General features: G+C 49.0%; 1 non-coding gene across 1 annotated transcript; it reads left to right on the top strand.

Annotated features, from left to right (window-relative positions):
* Positions 1–1,225: 1,225 nt before the first annotated feature.
* Positions 1,226–1,298, top strand: TRNAS-UGA (transfer RNA serine (anticodon UGA)). Its single transcript has one exon. It is a non-coding gene; the product is annotated as a tRNA-Ser (tRNA).
* The last annotated feature ends 3,857 nt before the right edge of the window (positions 1,299–5,155 follow it).

Below are 5,155 nucleotides of genomic sequence, written 5' to 3'. Positions count from 1 at the left end.
TTAAAATTGCCCGACTGCAGGATTCAAACACAGGGACTCTAGTACAGAAGCCTGATATTGAAACCATTAAGCCACGGATGCATGTATCGACAAGCGAATGAAACGCACTTATGAATTTATCGCGGGCATGCCAGTGCTTTGAGACGCTTGGTGCGTTTCGATTTGGGCACATAAACAAGCTCAATCATTGCAATTAATAGCAATTGTACGCGTTCCCCGGCGTCTTCTACACTTCGAAGAATATAGATTGCGCTGAAATATACGACAATAAGATTTATATAGCGTAATATACAAAGCCACAAGAACGTTTGAATCCACAAGCACGAAGATCAGACAAATCCATGTACTTCCCATCATTCCCATGGTAGGACAACGACTGCAGCGCCAGAGTTCCCTCTAGTAATTTTGTAGGAAACTCTATGGTGTAATCATAGTGACGGCCCCGTCGCTTCAGTGTTGCTGTTAAAGTGACGGGCCCCGTCACTGTAGTGCGGATGTTAAAGTACCGGGCCCCGTCACTGTAGTGGAGATGTTAAAGTACCGGGCCCCGTCACTTTAGTGCAGATGTTAAAGTACCGGGCCCCGTCACTGTAGTGCAGATGTTAAAGTACCGGGCCCCGTCACTGTAGTGCAGATGTTAAAGTACCGGGCCCCGTCACTGTAGTCACTGCCCCGCCGCAAAGGTCTGTGAGTGGTGGCGCTGGCTAACACTCCCAGGGTTCTACTAAGACATAAATACCCAAGAAAGTGTATGGGGAAACAGCGCCGCGGTAGCTCAATTGGTAGAGTGTCGCACGCGAAATGCGAAGGTTGTGGGCTCGGTTCCCACCTGCGGCAAGTGTTTTTTTCATCCACTTTAATTTCCATTAATTTATCGTTTCTTTATTTCATTTATTAAGCACAAGTAATTTTCCCTATGTTGTCCTTGGTGTCAGTGTTTGTTGGTTTATGATATGACTAATAAAAATCGGGCCCCTCTGCTAACCCCCTTTCTTCTCGTTTATTACATGACGAGGGTCTCGAATCCGGCTACATTGATGCCTACGGTAGCGTGTGTGCGTTTATTGACCAGTGGCCTTCACCCAAAAAGATCACGTTCTCGTGACGCCTGCGGCAAAAAGGACGTTCCACGTCCGCCGCCAAGGTCTGTAAGTGGTGGCGCTGGCTAACACTCCCAGGGTTCTACTAAGACACAAATACCCAAGAAAGTGGATGGGGAAACAGCGCCGCGGTAGCTCAATTGGTAGAGCATCGCACGTGAAATGCGAAGGTTGTGGGTTCGGTTCCCACCTGCGGCAAGTTGGTTTTTATCCACTTTAATTTCCATTAATTTATCGTTTCTTTATTTCATTTATTAAGCACAAGTAATTTCCCCTATGTTGTCCTTGGTGCCAGTGTTTGTTGGCTTATGATATGACTATATATATATATATATATATATATATATATATATATGCGGTCATGATACGCCCGGTGCTACAGAGCCAGCGATGGATGAGCGATGGATGATTGGCCTTCTTTGTACGTAATTCCGGAAATAGCAGAATTCACTTGAGGCGGTCGCAGGCACCACAGGGGAGGTGCAGGCTTCGCCGCCGGTGTATAAGATGACGGTATGCACTCTTGATGAGCACTAATAATCACTTTCGAAAAGGTCGCTTGACGTCTCTCGGCTGGTAGGGAGGCTAAGAGATGGTCGAGGATCCTTGACAGATGGCGAATGTGCGCTCTGAGAGAGTCGACAGCTACGTGTGTCTGGATCATATGGTCTCCTGCGATGGCAGTTGTTGCTGCTGTTGAGGTGCACCGAGGCAGCCCTAAAACGTGCGTAGGACTTGACCTTGTATGATCTCCAAAGCGCGAATGTTCGCCTTGTATGTATTTGACAAAACTGGTAGACTGCAACGTAGGAGTCCGAGAAACAGTACCCCGTACAGCTGCATCATAGAATGGACTGGTGTACCCCAGTTTTCCCACCGATAAATTTGAAGACCTGGGCAATGGCAACTAACTTGTTCTTCAGATAGATGCAGTGAGGGCTCCACGAGAGGTTACGGTCAACGATGACACCCAGAAAGCGATGCATCTTAACATAGGACACAGCTTGATCACTGGTTGAAATGGGATACAATGACATTTGTTTGCGCGTAAAGCCAACCATTGGGCGCTTTTCAGTGGACACACTGAGGCCTTGTTGTCAGAGATAAGACGCCGTCATGGCTGCCGCCCGCTTAAGCCTGGCCCGTATCTGAGGGCGAGTCACCGCAGAGGCCCAGATGCAAATGTCGTCGGCAGATGTCGTATATTGAGATATTGAGATGCAGAGGCCCAGATGCAAATGTCGCATACTGAGACATGAACTGTCCACGGTAAGTACTCCGCTAGTCCTACCAGGAGGAGGTTGAACAATATGGGGCTAAACGCTCCACCTTGCAGTACACAACGGCTGATGTAGTATTCCGAAGTTGGGCCGTCTTTGGTCTGTACGTAAGAAATAGCGCCTCTCAGGCAAATAGTCCCCAGTCCATTGATACATCCGGCCACTTACACCCACAGCCTCAAGTGAGTTCAGTGTGGCCTCATGGGCGACGTTGTCGCATGCTCCTTTGATAGCTACAAAAAGTGCCACTGATAGGCGTTTGACGCTTTTTTGTTCTTAGACCCAAGTTACGATGTCAATGACAATTTCAATGGACGAGTGACCTCGACGAAGGGCCGCCATGTCGTCCGGATAGATGTTGAATCGCTCTAGGTACCATTCCAAGCGAGCAAGAATCATTCTTTCTATCAATTTGCCGACGCAGCTCGAAAGCTCAATCGGTCGATATGATGATAGATCAAGCGGAGACTTTCCAGGTTTAAGAATGGAGATCAAGCTGCTATAGATTACCATTGTTTAGAAACGGCGCCGTTGTGCCAAAACTGATTGTAGTATGACATAATACCCAGGTAGCACACAAAGTCTTGAAAACGTCGTATTAAGGGATTCAACGTCTGAAACGGATTTTTGACCAAAATCGACGCATCAAAGACGTTCCAAACAAGATAGCTTAAAAACGAAGGATGAATACGTTTTGATAACGTTGGAAGCCAGACAGCTTAAAAACGAGGGGTGAATACGTTTTGCAAACGACTCAAAACGCCACGGCCACGCCACGGCGCGTCAGCCTCTTTAGCGGCTTCTACAATATTCAACAACCCATCAACGCGATCCAACCTTGCGCAAGGTGGCGATACCGTCGTCAAATCATGTGACCAAGGTGGCCACGTGATTCGTGATGCCGGGCAACCGGGCGAGCCGGGCATAGTCGCGTCGTCATGGCGTCGTCGCGTCACCGCACTCGCATTGCGCTGTAGTGCGTTTGCGGCTGCTCTGAACGTGCTGCCGCTGCCCTTTGCTATGTAAGTGTTGCAGTGTTTTGCTGTCAAGAAAACGATATTCTGTGATCAGTTTGGGTTGTGCGATATGTTTGTGTGGTTTTAATTTGGAAATCAGTAGTGTTTTTAATTGTTATGTGACCAAGGCGGCCACGTTATTCGTGAAGCCGGGCATAGTTGCGTTATCGCACTCGCATGGCACTATGGTCTGTTTGCGACTGTTCTGAATTTGCTGCCGCTGCCTTTTGTCATGTAAGTGTTGCAGTGCTTTGCTGTCAAGAAAACGACATTCTGTGATTAGTTTGGGTTGTGCGATCTGTTTGAGCCGGGCATAATAGCGTTATCGCACTTGCATTGCGCTGTGGTATGATAGCGGCTGTGCTGAATGTGCTGTCGCTGCCCTTTGTCATGTAAGTGTTGCAGGGTTTTGCCGTCAAGAAAACGACGTTCTGTGATTAGTTTGGGTTGTGCGATCTGCTTGTGTAGTTTAATTTGGAAATCAGTAGTGTTTTCAATTGGAGGGCGCGGAGTGGAGGGCACTAATCAGCTCTTCAAGTTCATTGTCATGTTATGTGAGGCGCCTTTTCACTGACGCTGTAATTAAGGCGTTAAGGGCAGTATAAGGACGAAAGTTAGAGGGACGAAATCGTGCCTGTGTGTCCCTAGCGTCGGGGTCGGCCGCTATGCGTGATCCGAACAAGAAAGCATTTTGCAGAATGCGAAGAAAGTTGGCAAAATTTCTGTCCGTGCGCACCTTGCCGATCTCCGCAATAGAGCCGTCATCGTGGTATTTTAGTCTCGCGTTTAGCAAGAGTGTTGCAGACAAGGGAACTGGTTCAAACAGGCTTTTTTTTAATGATTCAGTACTAGTGCGGTATCCCAAAAGGTGAGGTCAAGTGCTCGCCCTATTTTCTTCCCTCGCGCTACAGCGCACTAAAGGCTCAACCAGACGTACGCGTTCCAATGCGTCCGCACACGCCGCGCTGACTCGACGTCGCGTGGCGCCCGACGGAGGAAGAGGGCGCCGGGACCGCCGCCATAGACAGTTTTAGTATAGCGTACGCTATTCCATTGCGTACGCTAAAAAATAGCGGATCGTCACTGCGCATGCGCTGAACGCTAAACGAAATAGCGGGTATAGCGGGCGTACGCAACGCAAACGAGTTAGCGTTAGCGTTTTTGCGGGGTTTGCGGAACTTGCGGGAAACATGGCGGCGGTCCGGGCTGCCCACTTCGAATTGAATTTGGCGTTGCTTTTGTAAAATACACTTCGTTCGTAGCAAATGACTGTGTAAACGGCTTTCGCTTAGTCTCAGGCCGCTTCGACGACAGAGTATTATGGATAACCTCGTGGTGTTTTCGAGATCGCTTCTCGTTTCGAACGAGTCGAAGCCTAACGAAAGAAGCGTTCGAGATGTCAGCGCCACCTGTCGCGAAAGGCGCAAAACAGCCGCAACGACGGCATATGGCCTCTGAGATCCGAAGATATCGCCGGCCAACTAAAATTGTAGAAAACGTGCGCTGCTTAGCGTACGCTATATTATAGCGTATAGCGTACGCTATAGTTGCGGACGCTAAACTAAAACTGTCTCATGTTTCCCGCAAGCTCCGCAAACCCCGCAACAACACTAGGGTGACCCGGGCTTGCCTGAACGTCGCGCGAAGAGTCGTTCCGGAAGTGACGTTGGCTTGCAGTGGTCATGTGAGGTGTGTCATGCGACTGACGCGAGCGGCAGCTTCCGGCGCGGGCGCAAAAATTCTAGCGGTTGTAGGTCTC

This window comes from Dermacentor variabilis, chromosome 6 (assembly GCF_050947875.1).
Source record: "Dermacentor variabilis isolate Ectoservices chromosome 6, ASM5094787v1, whole genome shotgun sequence".
Taxonomy (NCBI): domain Eukaryota; kingdom Metazoa; phylum Arthropoda; class Arachnida; order Ixodida; family Ixodidae; genus Dermacentor; species Dermacentor variabilis.
Note: the sequence above shows the minus strand (reverse complement) of the source record. Positions and strands in the feature narration are given on the sequence as shown.